Raw genomic sequence first — 27,606 nt, 5'->3', positions numbered from 1 at the left:
TAGTTAACTGCTCTCCAGCACTGATAATCATATATCACTTCTAACAATCTCGGAGCTCATGGCAATTCTATCTAGAAAAGGCTACTCATTATTGCTAAAAATCTATTTCTCTCTGGAGAACATTAATGGTATTTATATGCCCAAGTTTTCCGTTCTGGGCCTCATTCAGTGAAACACAAGAAGAATTAATTTCTGTGTTAAATGTAAAAATATAAAAAATCAGCAGAAATTTGTTTGCTTGTGTTTCACGAATGAGGCCAAATGAAACAGAAGATCTTGAATAAGTTGTGTTAAATAAGGCCTGTTGTGTAAAAGTTAGTTATATAAATTAAAGTTAGTTATTTTAGTTACTTAAACTGTCCCCAAAAAGAGACATAATAACAGTCACAATGCAATAAAAATGGAGAACAAGGACATGAATACTAAGACGGTTCTGTTCACTGGAAAGCTGAAAAATGGTCCTTTTGATTGTATTAGCAGTGATTCGATTGGGAGTTGTAATAAACAGGCTTTGTCCTGAGTCAGACTTAATGGACACTCAGCTAGTGCAGGAGACTGTGATTAGATTGGTGAGGTGGAAGCTCGGCCCAAAGAGGACAGGCTTTGCCCCGGGCTACTTTGTGTGTGTGTGCATGTGTGTGTGTGTGTGTGTGTGTGTGTGCGCGCGCGCGCGTGCGTGCGTGTGTGATGGTGTAAGTTATAGCATAGACAGATGGACAGACACATTGAAGATCATCAGATATTCTGGCCAGAGGGGGATGGGAGTTCATGGGGGATTTGGTTTGGGGAAGGGCTGTGCAATGCAATGGTAATGCAAAATATGGATCTATTGATCAAAGTAGTGCAGCATGAAACATTTTGGAATGAATTTTGGCCGTGTGAGTTTGGCTGAGGGGTTGGGTCAACACAAATAATAATTGGAAAGTTGGGGCCTCATTTCTGAAACACAAGCTAAATTAATTTCTGTGTAAAGTAAGCTGTTGCACTGTGACATTTTAAATGGTTTTATAAGCAATTTTTTTTTTCATGAATGAGGATAATTTAGCATTTTTGCTAAATTATATTATGTAGGTTATTACACTTATCGCAGTTGTTCCGAGGTGAATGTCCACTAAGCAGTGCTGGGTAAGTTACAGTAACTAATTACTTTATAAACCTTAAACCTAAACCTAACCAATGGTGTCAGAAAAACAAGTGTTAGATGAAAAGTTCAATTGCTAAAACATCCACATCATTTTCAGTTTACATGTTGACTCACGCGTGCTCTTCAGGACTCGTTCCACAGTCCTTTGCATCACAAGTGTAATGCTCCCAGTTGGCCTACTATGCAATTTGATCTTGTTTGAACAAGCTTGTAAATGTAGTTTGTAAGCTTGTAAGTCATGAGCCATGGCAAAAGTGTTATGTCATAGGATAACATCCCTTTCAAAACATTTTCAGAACTAAAGTTCTGACAAACTTGCTGCAAAATCCCACTCATTATTTTTGCATGCAAATGTTTGCTGGAAGTTTGCAGCTCTTCACCGGCAGTGGTGAACGTGCAGCGAGCCTTTGGCAACAATAGACAATTTGCCACTACTGACAAACATTTCTGTGGCAAACATGTGGCATCAATGAGGAGTTTGCCACAAGACTCATTTGCATGTGAAAATGATCAGTGGCGAATTTGCCAGAATTCTACATTTTTGTAAGGGATTGTGTGTGAGGAACAGGACAAAAATTAAGTGTTGATGAACTGAAAATAGCTTTACTCGTGATTTGTGTGGAAGGGAATAAAATTAATTGTTACTAAAGTGCTCCTAGTGCTCATGTAACCAGGAAACTGCAGCAATATTTACAATGAGGCACATAAAAAAATGATTTGGCAAAAATGTAGGTATAGAAATGTTGTTATTTGAGACCAGGCTGAATTTGCAGGTGTGCTTGCAGGGCCAACATCCTGAGTTTTCATTTATAACCGCAAGCTCAGAATGATATGGCTATCTATATACGCCAACACACACACACACACACACACACACACACACACACACACTGAATCATGGGAGACAGGACACCAGACATGGACAGAGATACTCTTTGTGAAGGAAAAATCCCCCCTGCAAACCCCCATCTCTCTGTAACTCCTCTGTCTCTCAGTGTTGCTTTCTTTCTTCTCCATTATCTCTCCATCAAATCTCTCTTATGCATGCATGACCTTCTGACAGATTTCTTCCTTCCCAGTATATAAAGACGTGACTCACTCTTCTATCTCTTCCTCCTGTTCTTCTTTTTCTCACTTTTGGAGGTTCCCACATCAAACTTGTGCATATTGACACTTTTAAAGGAATAGTTCAGCCAAAAATTGTAATTCTCTTATTATTCACCCTGATGCCATCGCAAATGAGTATGACTGTCTTTCTTCAGCAAAATACAAATAAAGATTTTTATATAATGCAAGTGAATGGGTGCCAGTGTGTTCTGCTGAAGAAAGACAGTCATACACAACTGGGATGTCATCAGTGTAAGTGAATAACGAGAGAATTTACATTTTTGGGTGAACCATTTACTTAAAAACAAAAGAACAGTACAGTACAGGCTTAGTTAAAAGGCTTAACGTGAAAGATGCTTCTTATATTGCCCATGTGAAAAACTAATTGACACTTAAATCCAAGGAGAAATATGCTATTATATGTGTTTTCTTTGTCTCAATAATACCCTGTAAATAATGGCTTTAGTTCATGGAATAAATTCATAATGGCTGACTGTGAATGGTTCATTTTTACATTGATGTCAATAACAAAGAACTACACAACTGTTTTAGCCTGATGCTGCATCTATGCTGCCGGTGTCTCTGCAATATACAGAAACATTATGAGTGCAACTTTTAAAGATAAATATTTACTGTGCATATACAGTAACCATTTATGGTGTTTCCTAAGGCAAGCATGATGTTGCTATTGATTATTAGGGATATGAATGAACCCCAAACCCTAAGTATCGTTTAAACTACAGACATAAATGATACCTAAAATAATACAGCTCGTTGAGGAGAGGATTCCATTACTTTTCTTTACTTGAACATTTGTCACTTGGTGGATGATAAAACAGGTGCAAAAAATCACATAGACTTACAGTTAAGGAGGAACCTGAGCTATATACAAAGACCAGAATATCATAGAGACTAGTGTTGTCACGGTACCAAAATTTCAGTAGTCGGTAGCAACTAGGGCTGGGTGATAGGACGATGTTATTGGATATCGACGGTATCTTACAAAGATCCCAATGCTGATTGTGACACTCAATTGACAGGCCATGATTGAAAAATGTGGGAAATGGCCAAACTATGGAGCTGGGAAATCACCAAACACATTAAACAGTGGCCAGGGTGTGAAACTAGCACCCGCCACCCACCAAATGTGGCGAGTCTGGATCCAGTTCACAAGCTCCTCATCCAAATGTATTTCATGTGTGAGTAATTTTGCTAATCTACCTGCAACAGATGGGTGACCTGTAATAGTGGTGGTGATTTTGATTAATTTCAGTGACTTGATTCTTTTGAGTCCATTCACCAAAAAGATTTGTTCATTGATTTGTTCACTGACCATATCATTGTTACGCCTTTGTGCATGCAGATGGTGCCAAATGACCGTCTTTTAAGTAATTGCATTGAATCAAATGCAGCCATTCTTGACCAGAACAATTCTAATACCCTTTATTGAAATTATGTTAAGAGACTTCAGCACTGCAGAGTGTTTAAGCATCATAAACCTTTCCCCACAAATGACAACAAAGCATATCTATCATACTGTGAACTGATGAGCACAACTTTTAATCAAGCTATTAAAAAAAAGACAACAATACTAGCCTAAAAATAATTATTAGTTTCAATAACATCTGTATATCATTGTAATATGTGGTCATCATTCACTTTTATTCATAATTCATCCAGACCCTTTTCTTGTTGAACAAGATTGACGAAATTAACAAACAACATGCAGCACCTCCTCTCGGTCAGCAGATGATCGTTCATGATGACTGATTCGTTCATGCCGGTCACAAAGAGTTTACAGTATATTCAGTTCCCTATCTGTCACTCTCTCGATGTTGTGTCGATGAAGTGACACTAGGGGTCACTATTGGGAGCCAGAGACACCTTCTGATCTTTGATAAAAGGCCAATGGGAATTGGCGAATTGTATTTGCGTGCCACTCCCCACACATTTGGGTATAAAGGAGATGAACTGCTCATTCAGATTGTCTTTTCTGAGCCGATCAGTTGCTATTTCATTGAGAAATATGCAAGCTGAACAGCAAACAGCTTCCATTCACCTCTGCTGGATTCTGAAGGTGCATTATAGTGGCTTCTCCCAGTCTCTGCACTGGTGTACTGCAGAGATCGCCCCTGGGCGCTTTGGTAGAACAAACTAAAAGAGTATAATTCCTAAAAGAGTATATTCTAAAAGAGCGGCACACATGGAAACATCTTTTAAAAGACGCGTCTTTTTAAAGATGCCTTTCCGTCTGTGTGTTATTTCTAGTTGCCTCTCTCGTTGTCTCTCGCCTTCACGTGGAGACATCGTTCGTGGATGTGTCATGTTCTCACTGTGAGAACATGACCATGGCAATGTTGTGGTCGCAGCTTGCCTTCGTAAGAAAGCAAGCCACCACAGCGTCTCCCCGCCTCTAACCTTCTACCTACGGGTTTGAGGCCAACACGGCTTGCACTGTGCGTAATTTTAGGACCTCAATGGGATCACCTCCGCTGCGTAAATCCCCACGGACCTCCCATTCCCCAGCACGCTCATCAAGCTAGATGAGTGCGCCGGCTTGTCTAAGAGCGAGTTCAACCTCTTGTCCCTGGTGGTGATGAGATCTTGAGCGCTGCGCACTCTTGAATCCTATTGGCTCACACTAAAGTCAAGTCTTTAAAAGCAACACAAAGGAACACAAATGGAAGTTGCTTATCTACAAATGTACGAAGACACTTTTAAAATATAATTTAAACTCCATAACCATTTTCACGACAAATGGTAGGTCTTATTTTTACAATATTATGTCAAATGCTGGAGATAGCATTCATTATTACCAAACAAAGAAAAAGTTTAAGAAAAGCCTAAATATCTTACACTGTGCATTAAAGCACAACATTTCCATCTGTAATTAATATATTTTTTACTGTAAGTCTTCAGTCATTTTTACAGCATTGGGGATCATATTTTGTGCATACTTGTAAACTTGTATTAAGTGCATTTCACCGTCTGTCCTTGTTCAACGGGATTGACTCATATGCCAAACTGATTCTGAACTAATGACATACTGCAACTCCTCTCGTTCAGTCACTCAGCAGATCTTTGTTCACAAGTCATTCGTGACCGAGTTTGCTCACGAACCACCTCTAATCTCATTCAGACTCAAATTACATCTAGTTCAGTGATGTGGCATATTCGTTTAGTGGGTTGAACCAATGATATGCTCCTTCACAATGTGCACTCAATTGCTATTGGCTCATGCTATGGCCAGTCTTTGGAGGCATGAAAAGCAGCAAACAACTGTGAACGAAAGGAGAGACATCAGTGAACGAAAAATATGAGTCAGTGTATGAAGGTGAACGAGAACGGTTTGTTCATTTAAAAGATTAGTTCACTAACCTTTAAGATGTCTCTGAGTGACACATGACAAGAAATGCTGTTATTCACAAAGACACGTGCTTGAAACACACTTTATTACATTTTTAAAAACAGGCAAAAGAAAAGCTGTCAATGCTTGTGTCTGAATCACTGTTTGTTCAGAGGCGTGCAGCACGAGCCTGTCTCGTGGAACAAGCGCATGTTAAGAGTTTTCACAATTTTTTTTCTGTTTCATTTATATAAAACTGTTTGCAATAATAATGTCGTCTATGAGATGCTCAGAGAATTTTCTCTGATCATCTCAGGAGGTTCTGTGAGTTTAGTTTGCTTTATTTTCACAGAGCAGTTCGCAGTTAACATGCATTGTGAACGCAACTATGCTGGTTCAGTAATATCTATCTTTGTATTAAAGAAACAAAGATGAAATTGATTAAATCATAAAATAATACAAGACAAGTTCACCTTGAACCTAAAATTGAGTTCTAATTTATTTTCTTTAGGCAGCATTAACTGTATTACCAAAATGCAATACAAACACAAATGTGACAGTTGACAGATGCTTGCGTGATTGGAAATGGGGCCGTTGGAGACGGTAAATGTTTGGTTTTGTGGGAAGTGTTTTTTGATCACTTCATTATTTTAATTGCTATTTGTGTTTAGTTTAAATTTCCATTTGAATTTAGAAATGTCTTTTGTTTATGTTGTATATATGTATATATAATTGCTTATATACATTATTGCTTGCTTCAGAATTCTCCATAGTGATAAAAGCATTCCATTCTGCATTAAACAGGCCAGTGAGAGCAACAGTTCCCTTTCGAAGGAAACTTCGACTTTGCATACTGACCCAGTTGTGGTCTCATGTTGATCTGAAGCCTGTATATAATCACCACAATTTATTGGCTGATGGTGCTTAAGCGACGTCAATAGGGAGCCACGTCACAGGCTCTATTTAGGCAAGCATTTGGCGCCATCTCGCCAGATTTTCTTACTTCAGTACACAAATTTGTCTAAGCTGTGTTGGTTACTAGCGATTCATGTCAAAGCGAGGACTATGTTTTCCTTTTGGGTGACAACACGTGAGGACGTAGTTGGAAATTATCAGTTTGTGTGTGGATTCAACCGCCTTGTTAAACAGGCGTGATGGCACTTCATTGAGGCTCTGTCAAACCATGCAGTCTCTGAAAGGAGCCATATGAGCCTTGAGGATCTGGCTCTTGTCATAAGAAGAAGGATTGAGGATGGGCACCAGACTTTTCCTTGTGTTTCTCTCTGCATCATTCTCTATGAACGGATGCACCATTCTTGCCATCATTCTTGCTCCTCTATCTGGCATGCAGCCAAGTTCGGTGCCGTTACACCTCACGCTGGCCATTTTCCATCAGAAAATGCTGATTTGGAGGTGTTCATCACAGGAAAGATGGAAAAGGTAGGCACTTATTTAAAAATACCTAATTACTTCTATTTTGTTGCCCTAGAGTGTTTGCAGAAATGTAAACTCTTTCTTTCTCTCCCGTTTTGGAGAGCTGTTGGTGCTCAGGCCCATAGACTTGAAAAAAAAAGAGCATTTTTCAACAATACAATAGTGTGAACCAATGCGCGGGATGCTTCGTCAGCATTACTATTCTCCCTGGGTCCCAGGAGATGGTGAGGCTCTGCCATCTTTTCTTTGAAGGGTGAAGAGAAGAAAATGCTATCTCTGTCCCTGTTCAATGGCAGCAAGTACTTCATGCTCCTTGCTCCTTATAAGATGCATTAGTTCTGTACTCACTGATTTTGCAGTCTTTCTGTTGTTAAGGATTTGTGTTTTGAGTTCTCTGAAGGTAACGCTCTTGCTTCTCCTCGCGTGAGTCTGCCATTTGATATACATCAGACACTCGAGATTTAGTAAGTATGGATGATCGACAAAGTTATGAGAAACCATTGGGTCATAATTTGTATATGTAGACAAATTAGTATCAAAATTTTCTATGGAGGCCATTTGGTATCAACATTCACCTATTGAAGGTAGGTTATGGCTCAGCTGTCCCTCGTGACTTACGCTGGAGAGTGAGTAAAAAAAAAAAGAACTCTCATTCTGAAACCAGCCTCTGTTAAATTCTTTCCCATGTTCATTCAGAGTGACCCCTTTTAACACTTTTAGCCAAGGGTCTTGGGCATAACAGAATTGGATGTATAATAAGCTCAAGTGTTCACAAATCACACTTTTATAAAAGTATAAAAAGCCCCCATAATAAAGGCTGGGGCTGTTGTGGCTCTCAATTCCCTCCATGTTCACACATTCATCCCGGTTCTATGCCAGGGAAGATGGTTTATCTGGCATCCTCTTCTGTAAATACATTCAGAATTACGTCTTTTTTTTATAATTGCCTGATTGAAATCAGCCTCTGTCCCCATAGCCAAGGGTTCGGGACAGGCATAACAGAATTCGATGTACAATAAGCACAAGTGCTCCTCCCCAATGTTCACATACTCTTTTCTTCAGGATGACAGTCATTATACCTAAATAAATGTAAATGTTGTTAAACACATTCAATCAGTCACAACGATGGAAGTGCAAGGGGTTCCCTCCACACTACCGCTGATTGCAAGGCGGATGCCAAAGGTTAGCCAAGAGTGCCAATCAGTTGTTAGAGAATCATGCATTAATTACTCTGTCTGTTCATGTGATGACTTAGCAGCAGTTCCGAATTGGGTAATCTGAATGAGAGAGAATGCATTTTTTTACAGCATAATGTAACAAGTGCAGCCGAGGTTCTGGTTTGACAGTAGATTTGAAGGATGCTTATTTCCACATTCAAATTACACCAAGGCACATTAGCACATGTTCACCTTTGGAGGCAAAGTGAACTAATATTGCACCCTTTTTATGGACTTGCATTGCACTTTACGAGCAGTACATGTTCCAGGATTGTCGAATTTGGGGGAGGATCCCCTGTCCAGACAAGTTTTGATGCGTGGAGAATGGACATTACACCCGCAGATTTTAGAACAAAAGAATGGCTTCTCATTCTCTGTAGTTGCTTCATAGGCTCGTACCTTTTGCAGAAAATCTGGTGAGATGGTGCCAATCGCTCACCTATATAGTGATGTGGCTCCCTATGGGCGTCGCTTAAGCGCCATCAGCCAATAAACTGGTGTTATTCCATACAGGCTTCAGACCACGTGAGACCAGTGATGTAGTCCCAATTGGGTCATTACGCAATGTCTCATTCCCTCTCAGGGAACCAAGGTTACGTTCGAAAGACGTAACATGTTTTAAGTCTTTAAGGAATAGTTTAACCTAACATTTAATTCTGTCATTGTTTACCTTTTTTACATAATTTTCTGTCAACATGATGTTCCAAACTTTGTATGATGAACAGACCAATATTTAAGTAATTTTTCACTAATCAATTCATTAATACATACATTTAAACAGCGCACAAATCCAATGTGGTAATATGTCATAAACATCAAACCTCGTTGGTTCTTGTGTCATGACGTCATGATGTTTGATCAAAATAATATGATGTGATTTATTATTGAATAACTACTTAAGTTTCATTATGTTCATCAACTAAGTGATGGTATGCCTTCAGAAGACTTGGAATTTGAAACACAAGTCACATTTTTTGGGTGCTCTTTCAAGCTTTAAATTGAGTCAGCTGCAATTGTATGGAATTATTATTGTGTAAAGTGTGATTGTGACATGCTTTAATCTCATTTTGTGTTCTGCAGAAGAAAGAAAATCATATGTGTAATACAGTATGAAGGTGAATAAAAAAAATTCATGTTTCCGTTAACTATTCCAATAAAGAAAGAAGAGGCCTGGACAAGGTCAGTGTAACAGATATCTTTGGTTTAATAGACTGCATTTGTGCAATACTGTAATGTTGCATGCATGTGATAGCAAAATAGAAAATATCCTACATAGACACAGCATTTTTTTCCACAATCCCATTTGTTTCTTTCTAGAATGAAAAGGTGCACAACAAAGTCTTTAAACTGAGCTGATGATGGTTTGAGCCTTTCCTGTAAGACATCTTACTATGTCATTATGTTTATTGGGAATTAAGTACGCATACTACAGTTACAGTAGATGCCTTGTCATGCTGGAGAAGTGAGCTGAATATATTGTGTGCTGCTCATGTGTGTGTTCTCTGCAGCAAAATGTGATAGCACTCACAAAGGTCAATGTGTGTAACCTGAGAGTGCAGTAGAGTATAACTGCATCTCTTTTATCGACCACAAACGCTTCTGTACATATGCTTTCTCTCTCTCAACTGATTATTTGCCTACTGATATACATCTGTCTTTTCTGGAGTGTTTCTGTTTCAGTTCTGTTAAGTTTTTATCATTTATTTTGGATCTCTCGCTATACTGTCAAAAATGGATTCAAGCTGCTTGTTCAATTTAAAGAGATAGTTTACCCAAAAAGATAAATCCTGTCATGATTTACTCGCACTCATCATTGTTTTTTCTGTGAAACATGAGGAGATATTTTGAAGAATGTTGATATATGAATTTTGACTGAGGCTGTCAGTACACAACATTTTAACTAACATTCCTCTTCTGTCGCTCTCTCCACGTTGTGTCAGAGAAGCGACACTAGGGGTCTCTCTTGAGCGCCGATATTCACCTCTGATCCAGAGCCATATAGAGAGAGAGTTGCGACAACTCCATTGACTCCAATGGAATGTTTTTTTTACAGCAATGGCGGCTCGTGGAGCCTCTCAATAGTTCCCGGAAGTAGCAGCAAACACATGCTGCACCATAGAGATGCAGCAGAACAAACCGTTTGCGACGCACTTTTAAAAGGTGAGCGGTTTAAAGAATAATATTATCTTATTCTGTATATTATCAGTACTTCTAAATAAAAATAACTTGTAAATTAAAACCTTATAGTTGAGTATTACTCATTAAATTAGGAGATAAGGGATGTTATCGGATAACTAACAGATTAGGCAAGGATTGGAGCTGGATAAAGTTAGTAACGAACACCCTATTAATTGTAAAATCTGTTCTCTTGATTCAGTTTCATCCATCGTTTAAAAAAAAAGTAATATCAGTAATATATTATTACAATTTAAAATAACTGTTTTCTATTTTAATGTATTTTAAAATGTAATTTACTCCTGTGATGCCAAGCTGAATTTTCAGCCTCATTACTTTTGAACGGCAGTTTATATACAGTATGCTTAAGTTGTTTTAAAGCTGAATATATTGTGTATATGAATAAGTATTATAAGAATTATACATTAGATATATAATATTTATAATACATAAATAATTATATTACTATATATAGAATTGTAAGAATTGTAAACAATAAGCTTCATTTCACAAAATTTTACATTTACGTAACTGCTGCTAATAGTTAACAGTTCATTGACCCATTGTGCGGTCGTGAGCTGGAAATCACCTGTCACCAGCCTGTCTCTGTACTATCTGAAAAGTCATAAATATGACATTAGTTACCATGAGATTAGTGAAAACAATGAACATGAGGTAACATAAAAAGGCAACAGAAACCCTAGCCTGAAATAAGTTGAGGCAAATAACGGTAAACGAACACTAATCCTCAAATATTAGCTGATTTGATCTTTAAAAAAACAACATCGCTGTAACAACATACTCATGCTACATACATATGTCGGTGTGTTACATAAATATGTAAAATAAATGCATTTATTGACTACTAATTACCAGAAATCGCAGTTCTGTCACTCTACTCTAACAGTTTGAAATGCCTGCCAAAGCACCAAAGCAACTATCTGAAGTCTACGTGAATCACGTGACGATCAAGCATTTAGAACTTCCATTGTCGCAACTCTGTCTCTATATGGCTCTGCTCTGATCTATGAAAAAAGGCCAATGAGAAGTTGGCAGCCGGTATTTGCATATGACATATGGGTATTTAAGCAGCGCAAATACGGGAGTTCATTCAAAAAATTTGAAGCCGATGGTCGTGTCTGCAATTGCGGTGTGTTACAGACCGAGTTCCTGTCATTCCTCTGCTGCATGCTGTTGGATTCTACCGCGCACAACAGCGGCTTTCTCCTGTTTGCACGGCTATGCATTCCTGCCCCTGGGAGCTTCGACAGTTGCAGATTATAAAAGAACTCTCACGAGTCCTTTTTCATAAAAGAGTGATTTTATGTAAAAGAGTAATTTCCTCTAAAAGAGCAAAACACAGCGGCGTTGAACGTCCTTTTAAGGACGCGTCTTTATAAAGATGCCTTTCCGCCCCTGTGTTGTTCCTGGATGTGGTAGAGTGCTCTCCGCTTCAGATGGCCACAGGCGTTGTCTCGTGTGTCTGGGTAGCGATCACACCGTGGCTGCATTTGTGGATGGTTCATGTTCTCACTGCGAGAACATGACCATGACAACGTTGCGGTCGCGGCTCGCTTACAACCGTAAGCAAGCCACTCCTGCCGCCTCCCGCATTGCTCCTTCTTCCCACGGGATTGAGGACGATGCGGTTGGCGATGGAGGCGATTTGGGGATGGCAGCTCCGCCGGGTATGCCCCCTCGGACCACCCGCACCCCGGTACGCTCGTTGACTCCCATCCGTGCTCGAGGCAACGGCGACTCGCCTTACAGCCAGTCCGCCTACCCTCCTGACACCGAAGCAGATGAGCTCGCCGCGGCATCGGAGGGCGCGGTATCTGATGCTGAGGAATCCCCTGGGCTGCCGCTTTCGGGCCTGCATGCCCAAGCTAAGGCCGACACACAGATGACCGACATGCTTTCCCGGGCAGCCACTAGCGTGGGCTTGGATTGGAACCCTTGGATTGGGTTCCAATCCGCCCTCGCCACCCTCGATGGCAGAGCATGCCACGGGTACATGCCAATTCCCCATAGGTGCTATGCAAGGTCAGGGAGGACGAAGAGCAAGTCATTTTGGTGGCCCCCTACTGGCCCACCCGGACTTGGTTCTCGGACCTCACGCTCCTCGCGACAGCCCCTCCCTGGCGAATTCCCCTGAGGAAGGACCTTCTTTCTCAGGGACGGGGCACACTCTGGCACCCGCACCCAGACCTCTGGAAGATCTAGCCGGCCTACCACCGACCGTCATAGATACTATCAACCAAGCCAGAACCCCCTCAACCAGGCATCTTTACGCCCTAAAGTGGCGTCTGTTCGCACTGGGTTGTCGACGCCATTTCATTGGCTTATCACGCCCAGTCCGTGCCCCCCCCTTGCGGGTCCGAGCTCACTCCCTCATGGGCACTGGCCAGGGGCACCTCCCTAGCAGACATCTGCAGAGCAGCAGGGTGGGCAACACCTAACACTTTCTCAAGGTTTTACAATCTCCGAGTTGAGTCAGTATCGTCCCGTGTTTTCTCAGGTCCGAGCCCGTAGAACTCGGTAACACGCTGACGATCTGGCCAGGTGAATCGCTTACACCTAGCACCCTTTCTCTCAGCCGAGGTAAAATAGTGCACCTCCGTTGCCAGGAGACCCCATCTTCGGGTCGCTGGTTGACTCCTCCCTAGCCCTTTTGGGTCCGCAGTTCAGCGGAGGAACTCGCCGACCCAAGCCACCTGAATGAACTCCCGTATTTGCACCGCTTAAATACCCGTATCGGGGGCAGGATATGGGTACCCAAACTAACCTGTACTGGAATAGGTGCTCCAAAGGTAAGGCCTCCTGCTCGGACTCCCTCTGTGTGTAATTCTGCGGTACGGTCCCCTCACGAGCGGACCCCCGTTTCTCCCTTAGGCAGTTACAGCTGCCTCGGTCGCCGTGCAGTATGCTTCCCCCCTCTACGAGGCTGGATCTACCACCTCACTAACTTTTCCACATAGGTCCTAATAGGCCATGTGATGTATTTGCCACTCTTTGCCTCACCTGCAGGGTAGGTGTGGCCTCCGCAGGGTCTTCTCCCCCTGAAAGAAGGGCTAAGACCCCCTTCCCTCAATGCGTGTAAGGGCCCCGGCCGTAGTTGCTCTATGCGAGAAACAAAGAGAGAAAAGAGGCCCAGCCAGGCTGGACCGTTCCCAGGTTGGCAGCCATCACCTTGTTCCCCCCTCCAGGGTAACCAGAAGGACTCTGATGGCTTTAATGGGGCATTGGGGAAGGGTACGTGCAGTCTGATACAGTTGGTCGCCTTTGCACGTAGGAATACCTGCTCGCTCCTGTATCAGCAGTTCACGTACACGGCTCAGCGCATGGCACGTTTATAAGTGGACCCCTAGTGTCGCTTCTCTGATACAACATGGAGAGAGCGACAGAAGGGGAACGTCTAGGTTACGTATGTAACCTCCATTCCCCGATGGAGGGAACGAGACGTTGTGTCTTCCCCGCCACGTCGCTGAGCCGAGCCACTGTTGTGGCCAGACCATTTCCGGCTCCTCATAAAAATCCTGAATGAACTCCCGTATTTGCGCCGCTTAAATACCCATATATCCGGGAGCAGTATATGCAAATACCGGTTGCCAACTTCTCATTGGCCTTTTTCATAGATCAGCGGTGGATACAGGCGCTCAAGAGAGACACCTAGTGTCGCTTCTCTGACACAATGTCTCGTTCCCTCCATCGGGGAACGGAGGTTACTTACGTAACCTAGACGTTTCCTTTTGTGTACTATGGATGAAAGTCTTATGGGTTTAGAACCTAATTAGGGTGAGTAAATGATGACAGAAGCCTCATTTTGGTGTGAACTATCTATTTAATTAAAATTAGCTATTTGTGTTGCCCAACACAATTATGACTTTAATTTAATTAAAAAAATAAAATAATTTAAACTTTATTTATTACTTAAAAATTGTGTGCAGTTCATTGATCCATTAGCATATCGACTACATGACAATTTTTTGATGGCCATAAGTAAATGTATGGAAATCCAGATCCTTGCTGACACAGACTTGGAAACTGTTTCAAGCCTTATTTTCTTACAGCTGTTGATGTAGTTTGTTTAATTAAAACTCTATTAAATTATAATTTTTGTATTTTTTCTTTGTTGGTTAATGTTTGCCATAAAAAAAACTATAATTTGCCAATGTATAGTCAAATGCCAAAACTGTAACAATGTATTCAAATTTGTAAAGGTATCATGTAATATAATTGTATTGATGTAAAAGCAGTCACTTCATTAGAGGACCATAATTGTGGTGAACATAGGTTAAGATGGCATTCCAGGGACCAGTTTATGGCAGGGTGCCTCTCTAACTGCCAGAGTGGAAGAAGATGTGCCACACTGTGATTGGATCATTGGTGAATGAACATAAACAAATGTTCAGGAAAATCATATAAGATGCTAAGACAACTGCCAGACACCTCTTACAGGGCAGGAAGGGGGACCTTCTGCACCCACCACAACCAAGGATTTCTCATTGGACTACAGGTTGACTTCAACTCAGCATTAACTAATCAAATCAACTAATTCCTAAGGTTTAGGCAAGAACTGCCAGGACCTCCCGGATGCAGTAGCAGTGGAGGGCCACAGAGATCTATTCATACCTATGTTTGGAGGCCTTAAATGAATATAAACTGTAACACATCCACTCCATTTTCATGCAAAGCACAGTTTATGTTAATGATTATTGACTGTTAACACAGTTCACAGGAAAGACCTATTAACAGATAAACAAATGCATGGACGATGACTGAACCGTTTCTTATCGTGATTGGTCTCTATCTGTTCCATACAATGCCTTTAATATTTTGAAAGAGGTTTGGTAAAGAAATAATGCATGGGTAAAACATTAAAGGCACTGTTTAAACACTGTACTTTATGCTATGCAAATGAGTTCCACACTAGAGTGGGCAACACCGTGGCTACTTCAGATCACACTCCAGGATCGGAAAGGTGCCAGATTCACCAATCTCCACCTCATCAGAAAGGTATAAATATGTCCCCCAGTTAGACACACCCTTGTTCTGCATTTCCAACTCGACTGGGAAGGAGACACCAACAAACACACCACGTCCTGGGTTTCTGACCTGATGAGGAAAGAGACTACAAGATAGTTGAGGTTAGGCATTTGCGAGCAAAACCTTTTATATTGCTTTCAGCTGCACTCTAGCTGAAAAAGGGCCCAGCATTGTGGGACCTTATCTGACCCCTTTGGCTCCACCAACAGCGCAGCCCAGTCCACAAAGGACCCCTTGGGTCACCCGCAGTTCAGCATCCTCCAGCCGAGCATGGCAACGACTACACCTTTTCCCATAGGTATATTAGTTGTTTAATGATAAATAAGCATGGTTTCCCATAAGGAGCATTCCCATACAATTCTCTCCCATTGCAACATTCAGTTCAACAGCATTGCATTTATCCATTCTGTGTTCAAATCATGTATTTGTTTTATTGTTTAATTCAGTGCTTTCCTCTTGGTTATTAGTTTATTATCCTTTAGCGCTACATATTCATTATTAGCATTATTAATCATTGTGGTATTTACTCTTGAACATGTTGATGATCAAAGACTCTACTAGTTGTCCAGACTCTCACAAATCCTTCAGATATATCAGCTGACCAACTCCCTCTAGTTTACATTAATTCGAAATTATCGATCAGCTCTTTTGAGAGTGTTCTTAAATTGTTAAGATAGTATTCTTAACTGGTGCTCCGTATTGAAAAGGGGGAGGTGTCAACTGATACACAACTTAAGTGACACGTGATCAAAAATCACTACGTCATTGGTGAATTAAGTAGAAACCTCTACAATTGTGAATTATGTTGCATGGTGGTGAATGTGACTCGAGTTTGAATATCAATCAGTAACTTAAATTTGGCTGCATCTAGTAGGATAACAAAATTATTTTATGTTCTTACAGCAAATCTATTTTTTGCTGAAAAGGCTTAAGGCTTAATTGTGTGGGAAAGTTTTCCTCAGTTTAATTGCCGATAAATTAAAAATATTTGTAACTCTTTTTGTGTACTATTGTTCCCCTTATCTTTCAAGTCTTGTTCCAGTAATGAGCAAGTAAATCTTTTGATCTGAATCATGTCAAATTCAATCACATTTACAATAATAATAACATTTTGGCCCTCTAATCACCAAGTTAACCTAGTTTAAGGTTGTCATTCACTGGCAGTGAAATCTGATCTTCAATTAAAAAAGTTCTTACTACTACCTGATTTAATCAAGTGTTAATGCACAAATACTGTTCACTGCCATCCAAGATCTTTAGAGATCACTTCCTGTTAGTTGTAAGGACAATGAAGTTAGGGATTCCACTTATCCATTCCATTAATGACTTGAAGTACTTTTAGGAAAGTACCAAATAATGGATCCTAACTACAATATAGAGTATCATACAGTATCACCTACTATACTTTGTTCTATGGTGAATGTTCTACCTGTCAATCAACCTCTGCACTTAAATAAGATTTTTAAGCTTTGTCTGTTACGTGCGGTTTTAAAAGGTAATGCCATCTCATCGTAAAATTTGAAAAAGCACATACTCTCATGCATAAAACTTCACGGAACGTCAGTGTGCTTTCAACTTACCCCTCTTGTGGTAGCCAAAAGGGCAGCTGTAATGGCGATCTGAGCCGTTTTTCTTTCTTCGCCATTTTTATAAGGGTGTAGCACAAAGGATTTGACGCGTGAATCCATAATTTGTCTTGTAAACTTTACTTTTCGTTATCAGGTTACATTTTAAGAGAACTCAAATACACACAAAAAAAAAGATAATACTTATTCACGTTCCAATAACATGAATTCGATCCTTTTCACGGTCAAAAGACTGTCTAGCCTCAACCCTTTCTTCTTCCTTTTTCTTCTTCAAATTATTCCACGTACATAGCACGTAAAACTAGTCAAGTCTCGCGATACCATACAAATAACACAACATATGCATTTATCAAAACACATAATCACTCTTAATATAAGGAAAAATATTACAAAATTATTAATGTAGTTATGGCTCTAACATTCCGGCCCCTAATTGTCTATGCCGAAAGCATAACAATTATCCTGTTCAATATTTGAATAGAGTAATAACAATATTTCCTTTTCTTTAAACAGTTCTTTTTAGAAAATTCAAATTTTCAATGAAATTTCCATTCACAGTCTTTATGAAGGTCCTATTCCTCTTCTGCTTCTTGCAATAAGCAGAGTTTTGTTATCGGCCTTTCCAACTGACAAGTTTTTGTCTGAACACGAGCACGTCGGACAGTACCAGAAGCATCTGGTGTGGTCTTGAGAATTCTTCCCATAATCCAAGAATTTCTTGGAGCGGTATTGTCCACAATGAGAACAATGTCTCCAGGTACCATGTTTCTTTTCAATTTCTGCCACTTCTGTCGTTCTTGAAGTAACGGCAGATATTCCCTAGTCCATCTGAACCAAAAGAGGTCTGCCATGTATTGAACCTGCCTCCATCTTCTACGCGGATAACAATCCTCTTTCACAAAAACTCCTGGTGGCATGGTTGGTTGTTTTTTCATAAGCAACAGATGATTCGGAGTCAGAGGCTCCAGGTCATTTGGGTCATCTGATGCTTTAGTAATCGGTCGATCGTTTATAATGGCTTCAACTTCACACAAGACTGTGTGAAGCCCCTCATCGTCTAACATCTGTTGATTCAATACGGAATTCAAAATCTTTCGAACTGTGCGGATCTGTCTTTCCCACACTCCTCCTTGATGCGATGCTGCTGGGGTATTGAAGATCCACTTGATTCCTTTTTGAACAAGAACTTCAGCTATTGTGGAATTATTTAATTCTTGAATAGCTTCTTTAAGCTCTCTTTCAGCACCAACGAAGTTCGTACCATTGTCCGATCGAATTGTAGACACCTGTCCTCTTCTGCAGATGAAGCGTTGTATGGCGATTATGCATGATGAGGTATCAAGACTGTTGGCCACCTCAATATGAACTGCTCTTATGTTCAGACACGTAAACAACACTCCATACCTCTTTACAATGGTGCGTCCTCGTTTTACTGAGAAAGGACCAAAATAATCCACTCCTGTATGCGTAAAGGGAGGATTATCTGGCAACACACGATCTCTTGGCAAATCTGCCATTTTCTGTTCGTTGACTTTGGCATTTAATCTTCTGCACACTGTGCATTTAGAAATCAGCTTCCGTATGGCTGTACTGGCAGCAGCAACCCAAAATTTGTTTCGCAGTTTTGCAAGGATTTGATTTCTGCCACTATGGCCTGTGTTTTTATGTATATCCTTCAGAATCAAAGACGTTACACGCTGTTTTTATCAAGAATTGCTGGATGCTTCGCGAGATTCTGGCATTGTGGACTGATTTAAACGACCACCTACTCGTATTATGCCATCTTGCACCAGTGGGTCCAGTTTGTACAGAGGACTACTTCTTTTGACATGGTTACTGCTTTGTAAAGATTTGAATTCGTCAGGGAATGTCTGTCTTTGATTGTAACGAATCAAACTCAGTTCTGCATTTTCCATATCTTCTATTGAAAGAGGTTTTTTGGTCAGTGTCTGTTTCAACTTGAACATTTGAGTTTGCAAATGTGTTTGTTGTCTGTTTGGATTATTTTCAGTTTGACTTTTGGTAGCTTGAATTTCTCGTCTCTTGTTTGATAGATGTTGGAGTATTTCCTTCAGCCTCAACATCCAAGCGATTGCTCTCTTCAATCTGTACCATTCTGAATAATACTCAATCAGTTTATCCAAAGGTTTAGCATTTCCTGTAACACTGACACAATTTACTACAGCTGATTCCACTTCCATTGCACCTGCCTGTTCAGGCCGCCGAGGCCATTCACTTTCAGGTTTGCAAAGGAATTCTGGACCTTTGGCCCAATTTTCCTTTTTCATGAAGTTTTCCACTTTGATGACTCTAGAGGCCATGTCTGCTGGGTTTAGCAAGGTGTTGACATACCTCCACTGTGAGGGCTCAGAAGCTTCTCTGATGAAGGAAACCCTATTGGCAACAAACGTTTTAAAACGTGAGGCTTCATTCTCAATGCATTGCAGCACTGTGAGGCTATCTGTCCAGAACATAGAGTCTTTGAGTTGTAACCGAAGCTCGTATTTTAACATTCTGTCCATTTTCGCTGCAACAACTGCTGCAGTCAACTCCATCCTAGGGATTGTTATCTGCTTCAGAGGCGCAACTCTGGATTTACCCACTATGAATGAACAGTGTTTTTCTCCTTGCTCATTTGTGAGTACTAGATAGGAAACGGTTCCGTACCCATTTTCACTTGCATCTGCGAAATGATGTAATTGAGCAGACTTAGTAGTTCCAAAATTGTCTGGCTTGAAGCATCTGCTTACACTGAAGTTTGATAATTGTTGTATGTCCTTTTGCCACATGAACCATTTTTGAGCTTGATTTTCCGGCATGTTCTGATCCCAGCCTAAGTTGTCTTTGCACAGTTGTCTCAAAATGAGTTTCGCTGGAAGAATACAGGGTGCTACAAGACCGAGAGGATCGTAAATGGAATTCACTACTGAAAGCATTCCTCTTCTCGTAGCAGGTTTCTACTGTATGTTGATGGAGAATCTGAATGTATCTGATTCTGTGCACCACCGTACTCCAAGAGCTCTTTCAATTGGTAGATTGCTTTTGTTGAAATCTAAGTCCCCTACCTCTTTAGATCTTTCCTTTTCTGGAAATGATAACAGAACTTCTCGGCTATTGCTGACCCATTTAGTCAAATTGAATCCACCTTTAGAGCACATAGATATCAGACTTTGTGATAGTTTGATTGCTGCCTCCTCAGAGGCAACAGATTTTAAGCAATCGTCCATGTAAAAGTTTTGCTGAATAGTATTGGCAGCTTCAGCTGTTTCCTCTGTTTTTCCATCCATTGCAGCCTTTCGCAAAGCGAAGCATGCACAACTGGGAGACGAGGTTGCCCCAAACAGGTGTACTGTCATCCTGTATTCCTCTGTAGGCTTACCTAGATCTCCTTCAGGCCACCACAAAAATCGCAAAAGATCTGAATCATAATCTGGGACTCTAACTTGGTAAAACATTGATTCAATATCTGCCATGATAGCAACTGGCTCTTGTCTGAATCGATTTAGCACACCAATTAGAGTATTGGTCAGGTCAGGTCCCTGCAACAGTTGATTATTTAGTGAGAAGCCCTGGTAAATCGCAGTGCAGTCAAAAACAACTCTGATTTTGTTCTTTTTCGGGTGATATATCCCATGGTGTGGAATATACCACACTCTGTCCTTGCGTACTAGTTGTTCTAAAGGCACTTTTTTAGCATAGCCTTTGTCAATTATGTCTGACATGAACGCTTTATAGTCTTTGTGAAACTCAGAGTTCCTGCTGAGCTTTCTTTTGAGACTGATGGCTCTTTGTTCTGCTATGCATCTGTTGTTGGGCAGTTTATCAGGATCGTTCTTAAAGGGTAATCCAATACAGTAATGTCCATCTTTATACTGTATCGACTGCTCAACGCACTGCATGAATTTTAGGTCTTCTTGGGACATCTCAGCTTTGTCACTGTAATTACGTTTAGGGAAGTCTGCATTGAACTGCTCTACCAACAGCGTTTCAATGTCCACCACTGCAATCCTGTTCACTGTGAAACTTGGAGTTCTGACCTGATCCGATTCAGTGCTCACTTCTGTTCGTAAAGGCCCATTCACTATCCATCCTTATGCCGTCCTAAGAGCATAAGGTCCATTTCCTTCACTGTTTATTATTTGCCATGGTTCTATTGCCTTGTGCACATTAGCGCCAATCAGTAGACCTACTTCTGCATTGAGATGAGGAAGGGTAACTTGTCTCAAATAAGGCCATCTTTTCAGGTCCTGTTGTTGAGGATTGTTTTCCTGTTTTACCGGAATCTCTTTTTGAGTGAACATTTTCGGAAGTTCTATGTAGTCTTCACTCTCTAAACCACTTATTTCCAGGTCTGACAGAATGTGACTATGAACAGGTTTTTCTTGTCCCATAGTACGAAGAATAATCTCCGTCTTTCTGCCTCTCAAGTTTAACTCTCTCATTAAAGACTCGGTGCAAACCGTTGCAGAACTTCCTTGATCAATGAAAGCATATGTCTTTACTATTTTGTCACTTTTCTTTGACTTGATCTTGACTGGAACTATAGCAAGAATGTATTCACTGTTTCCGGCCCCAGTGTACCCACAAGTTTCATGGTCTATGGAAGTTGTTCTCTTGCTAGTTTTGTTCTCATCACAACTGCTAGATGTGGGGCTGTACTCTTTTGTAATGTGCAAAACACTTGGGTGCCTCTTGGAACATTCTTGACAAATAAGCCTTTTCTTGCAGTCTTTGCTTAAGTGTCCTTGTGTGAGACATCCAAAGCATAGTCCTTTTGTTTTCATAAACTCAATTTTATCTTTGTGTGCTTGCTCCTTAAACTTGAAACAGGAATGCAAGGCATGATTCTTTTGACAGAATATGCATGTGACATGAACGGTCTTGTCAAATTGAGGTTTTGTCTCTTTCTTAGTCTCACTTTCTTTTTTCTGATCATTACAGACACTTGTAACGAAACTACTTCCCTTAGTAGTAACCTTTTTGTTGTTAAAATCGGAAGCTTTGCTTTTCTTTCCAGCATCAACACCTATCTCCTGAATGTCTCCAAACAATGGGTCATTTTTTACTTTGGCTTGACGGTCGATATATTGCACTAAGTCTGAAAACCTAGCTCTTCTGCCCGTCCTTTCATGAATATCATATGCCACGTTTCTCCAGTTCTCTCTCATTTTGTATGGAAGTTTGGAGATGATAACCCTCAGGTTTGTAGGGTTGTCCATTTCAACCATGTAATCTACATCTTGCATAGTATTGTGGCATCCAATCAAGAAAAGAGTGTATGCATTTAGCATCTTTCCGTCTTCTGTTTTGATCTGAGGCCATTTTAGTGCTTTCTCAATGTATGCTGAAGCAATTTTGAGCTCATCACCGTAATTATGTTGCAATAATCTTCTTGCTTCTTTATATCCATTTTCTGCACTCATGTGTCCACAACTCCTTACCAGGTCTTGTGGTTCACCGATGGTATATTGCTCCAAATAGAACAGCTTGTCCTTGGCATTCTCAGTTTTACTGTCTATGCTATTGTCAAAGGCTCGCACAAACGATCTGAAATTAAGAGGATCACCATGGAAGATTGGGACATCTCTTTGCGGTAGTTGAGACAGATTTTGTTGCTTTACTAGCATTTGTGTGATCTCATTTTGTCTTCGCATTATTTGAAATAAATTGTCTTCTGAGCTTTCGGATTTTTGACAATTTTGACTGGCATTATGAAGTCGAGTTTGTTCAGCAACAGGCTTTTGTTTTCTTCTGGTTGCAGCTTGAACATCAGAACTTTCACTGCTTGAATCTTTCTTAAGTCCTGACGTCCTTTCATCCAATGCATGCTCTGGTTGAACATATTTTTGCACTGATTCACCAGAATTTTCATGCTCATCATAAACCTTCAGTTTTGCGTTAGAAACAGCAATTGCGGTCTGCAGTTCTAATTGCTCCAGTTTAGCTTTCAAGTTGATCTCTTCTACCTGTAGAGCTTGTTTCTTTTTTAAAGCAGCAGCTTTGGCCAACAGAGCAGCTTTCTCAGCCTCTTCTTTAACTCGTAAAATAGAACTTGAACTGGTGGCTGATGATGTGGCACAACTATTTCCAGCTGACGAACCTGCTCTACTCTTTTTTCTTACTGTTGAAGCAACTTCAGAGACACTGTCACCTGGTTCAATGTCATAATTTTTTGCAGCATTTTCATTCTTGACATGTTCTATCCACTGTTCAGTAGCAATAACATAATCCCTGATTTTTGATGATTTTGTCTCAAACCAGATATGCTGATCATCCTTCCTTTCATCATCCAACAAAAGCTCTTGAACGCTTTCATTTAACTCAATGAACTCCTGATACAATTTGGTGAGTGTTGTAAGAACATTTTGTTCTATTCTTTCTACATTGGCATAATTTTCTTTTAATTTGTCGATTTCTTTCATTTGAATGGTAATTTGAGCCATCTTTGTCTTTCTCAAATTAACGAGTCTGTTCAAACTCTCCTCCTGCGCTTTAGGCATGTACTTGATCACCCTCTTGTGGCCATCTTTATCTGAGTCATCCATAATTCAACAACAAGTCAAAATCAATGGATTGAAAAAAGTAAAAGCAAAATTACTTTTAAAATTGTATTAAGACTCTCGTTTCAACTTGAAAAAACAAGTTTAAATGTCTCTATACATCCAAATAGTACAGACCGGGAAATCAACGCGTCCCCTGGTTTACTTTCATTTTCGTCCGTCGCAATAATCTCGAGCTCGCAGTTTGTTCCGCTCATACATACATAATCCTTGAAAATCCTTTTCGGTCCATTGCAGCATCAATCCTGGCAAACCGATTTCCACTTCACGCAATTCCAATGTGAAGTAGTCTTTTGACTAAAATGTAATGGCGATCTGAGCCGTTTTTCTTTCTTCGCCATTTTTATAAGGGTGTAGCACAAAGGATTTGACGCGTGAATCCATAATTTGTCTTGTAAACTTTACTTTTCGTTATCAGGTTACATTTTAAGAGAACTCAAATACACACAAAAAAAAGATAATACTTATTCACGTTCCAATAACATGAATTCGATCCTTTTCACGGTCAAAAGACTGTCTAGCCTCAACCCTTTCTTCTTCCTTTTTCTTCTTCAAATTATTACACGTACGTAGCACGTAAAACTAGTCAAATCTCGCGATACCATACAAATAACACAACATATGCATTTATCAAAACACATAATCACTCTTAATATAAGGAAAAATATGACAAAATTATTAATGTAGTTATGGCTCTAACAGGCAGCTTCCTCACTCCTTGACTCACCTAACAGGTGTCCACACACGCTGTTCTCACGGCGGTCTGGCGCAAAACACCAACAGTCACGGCACCATGGACGCGGTCCTTTAGCCTCCACGCCTTCGACTGTAGACTCTGGCGGGCCTGTTCTGACTAGTCTAGAGGATGCATCCATAGGACCTCCTCCTCAGTCACTTTCCCGCCCCCAGCCGGGTGTGCAGAGGCAGGTAAGAGCTTTGAGTTTTCCCTCAGCACACTGTTTCGGGACACAACTTTTCTCCTCGACATAATATTACCTGCTCCCCCCGCTGAGAAGCCCCACCAGGAACATCAAACGTGATTGTCCCCTTAGTGCCCCACCCTCGGAGCTTATGCTTTCTAACCCATGGTGCTGGCTGGCCAATACCATCAGACTCGGCTACGTGATTCAGGTCACCAGGCTCTCGCCCCGTTTCAGCGGCATCTGCTTCACTTTGGTGCATGGCGGGAACGCCAACACCCCACGATCAGAAATTGCAATGCTTTTACACAAGCACGCAATAGAGCCTGTCCCTCCATCCGAGATGAAGAAGGGTTCTAAGGCCCTCACTTCATCGTGGCCAAAAAACGCGGTGGGTTACGGCCAATCTTGGACCTGCGAGTTATGAACAGGGCCTTACACAGACTCCTGTGCAAGATGCTCACGCAGAAACTTATTCTAATGTGCGTCAAGCATCGAGATTGGTTCGCAGCGGTAGACCTGAAGGATATGTACTTTCATGTCTCAATTTTATCTCGACGCAGACCCATCCTACGGCTCGCGTCCGACGGCCTGACATACTAGTACCAGGTCCTCACCTTCGGCTCGTCCCTGTCCCCTCGCGCCTTCACGGAGGTTGCCGAGGCAGCCGTTGCCCCAATAAGGGAAGTGTGCATCCATGTACTTGATTACCTCGATGACTGGCTGTTTCTAGCTCACTCTCCAGAGTCACTGTGCGCCAACAGGGACCAGGTGCTCAAGCACCTCAGCCGCCTAGGGCTTCAGGTCAACTAGGAAAAGAGCAAGCTCTTCCCCGTTCAGAGCATCTCTTTTCTAGAAATGGAGGTCTCAATGACAGTGCGCCTCAAATGCGAGCGCACGTGGCCGGTGCTAAACTGCCTATGTTCATTCAGACAAGGCACAGCGGTTCCACTGTGGCAGATTCAGCTCCTGAGGGCATATGGCATCCTCAGCAGCGGCAGCGCCACTCAGTTTGATGCATATGAGACCGCTTCAGCGCTGGCTTCAGACTCGAGTCCCGAGATGAGCATGGCGCCACTGTGTGACCATCACTCTTCTCTGCCGTCACCTATTCAGCCCCTGGACAGACCTCTGTTCCCTGCGGACAGCAGTCGCCCTTCAGCAGGTGTCCAGATGCGTCGTGGTCTCCACAGATGCCTCGAATCTGTGCTGGGGCTCCTTGTGCAATGGGCACGCAAACGCTGGCTCCTGGACAGGACCGTGGCTGGGCTGACACATCTACTGCCTAGAGTTGCTGACTGTACTTCTTTCCCTGTGGAGATTCCTCCTACCCTTTCAGGACAAACACGTCTTGATCCATTCAGACAGCTCTGCGACTGTAGCATATATAACTCGCCAAGGCGACTTTTGCTCTCATCGCATGTCGCAACTCGCCCGCTATCTCCTCCTCAGGAGTCAGCCGCAGCCGACGCCGGATCCCGAGCAGCCTCAACACGACAGCGGATGTGCTGTCACGACAGGCCACGCTCTGTGGAGAGTGGAGACTACACCCCCAGGTGGTCCAGTTGATTCAGAATCAATGGTGCGAAGCAAAGGTAGACCCGTTTGCCTCTCGGGAATCCTCCCTCTGCCCGCTTTGATACTCCCTGATGGGAGCCCCCCTCGGGACAGACTCACTGGCACACGACTTCACTTTTTCCCCAGTGAGCCTACTTGCAGAAGCCCTGTGCAAGGCCAGGGAGGGCGAGGAACAAGTCACTCTTGTAGCCATTTGTTGGCCCACTGAGACTTGGTGCTCGGATCTCACGCTCTACGCGACAGAACCTCCCAGGCAAATTCCCCTGAGGAAGGACCTCTGGAACCTCCACGTCTAGTCCCTGGACGGGACGCAGAAGATCTAGGTTGTCTACCAACAGCCATCGTAGACACGATCACCTAAGCCAGAGCTCCCTCTACCAGGCAGTGTTTATTTGCGAATTGGTGTTCTTCCCGATCTGAAGACACACAGACCCTCCTTGAGGGCCTTCAGAGAGCTCCCTTCAAGTCAGTTGAGCTAAAAGCCCTCTCCCTGAAAATGGCCCTCCTGATTGGGCTCTCTTCCATCAAGAGGGTTAGGGACCTGCAAGCCTTCTCTTTCAAAGACACTTGCCTAGAGTTCGGTCCAGCAGATGCTCATGTCATCCTAAGACCCTATGCGCACCTATTTGGACCACACGCGGAGCTTTAGACATTCCGAGCAGCTCTTTGTTTGCTTTGGCGGACAGCGGAAAGGGAACGCCCACTGGGGCGTCGACACCATTGCACTGGCCTATCAGACACAGGCTGTGTCCGCCTCCTTGTGGGCACTGGCCAACCTCTCTAGCAGACATATGCAGAGCGGCGGGCTGGGCAACACCCAATTCCTTTGCGAGATTCTATATTTTCTGGGTTGAGTCGGTCTCGTCCTGTGTTTTGTCAGGTCTGAGCACGTGAACGTACTCCCAGGTGAGCCCACAAAACTCATGCTCCCGTACTTCCTCCCTAGCCCTCTGGCCCACGAATTCTGTGGAGGAATTCCCGACCAGACCCACTACGGGTACTAATTAATCTTTACTGGAATAGGTGCTCCACAGGCATTGGTTATCAAGGTAACCCCCTGTGTCGTATTTTCCATTGTATGGTCCCCCTCTCGGTGGACCCGCGTCTCCCTTGGGCAGTCCTCTCTGCCCCCGGTCGCTGTGTTTGTAGAGCTCCTCCCTCACTAGGCAGTCCTACCACCACGCCACTTACATGTGTGGCTTGATGCTTGTGATAGCGTTAGATGGCCCCAGCTGCATCTAACACTCTATGGAGAGAAAACATAGAGAGAGAAAAGGCCACGGCTGGCACAGCCTGCTCCCATGCTTGTCACATCACTTGTCCCCCCCCTCAGGGAAGCCAGGAACCTAAAATGTATATGATGTCTTACAGGACGTTGGGGAAGGTTACAGCGTGCAGCGTGATGTGGTCTGCTCCTTTGGCATGCAACAGCTTGCTTGCACCTGCATCAGCAGTTCACGTAACACGGTTCAGTGTCATGGCGTTATTGGATA

The 27,606-nt window shown here is 42.1% G+C and overlaps 1 protein-coding gene across 2 annotated transcripts in view; it reads right to left on the bottom strand.

The window, feature by feature from the left end:
• The window catches only part of ngfrb (nerve growth factor receptor b), an 83,919-nt gene that overhangs the window by 15,751 nt on the left and 40,562 nt on the right, over window positions 1-27,606 (bottom strand). The gene's annotated exons all lie outside the window — the stretch shown is intronic.

Source organism: Xyrauchen texanus, chromosome 40, assembly GCF_025860055.1.
Source record: "Xyrauchen texanus isolate HMW12.3.18 chromosome 40, RBS_HiC_50CHRs, whole genome shotgun sequence".
Lineage (NCBI taxonomy): Eukaryota > Metazoa > Chordata > Actinopteri > Cypriniformes > Catostomidae > Xyrauchen > Xyrauchen texanus.
This window is presented reverse-complemented; position numbering and strand designations above follow the sequence as displayed.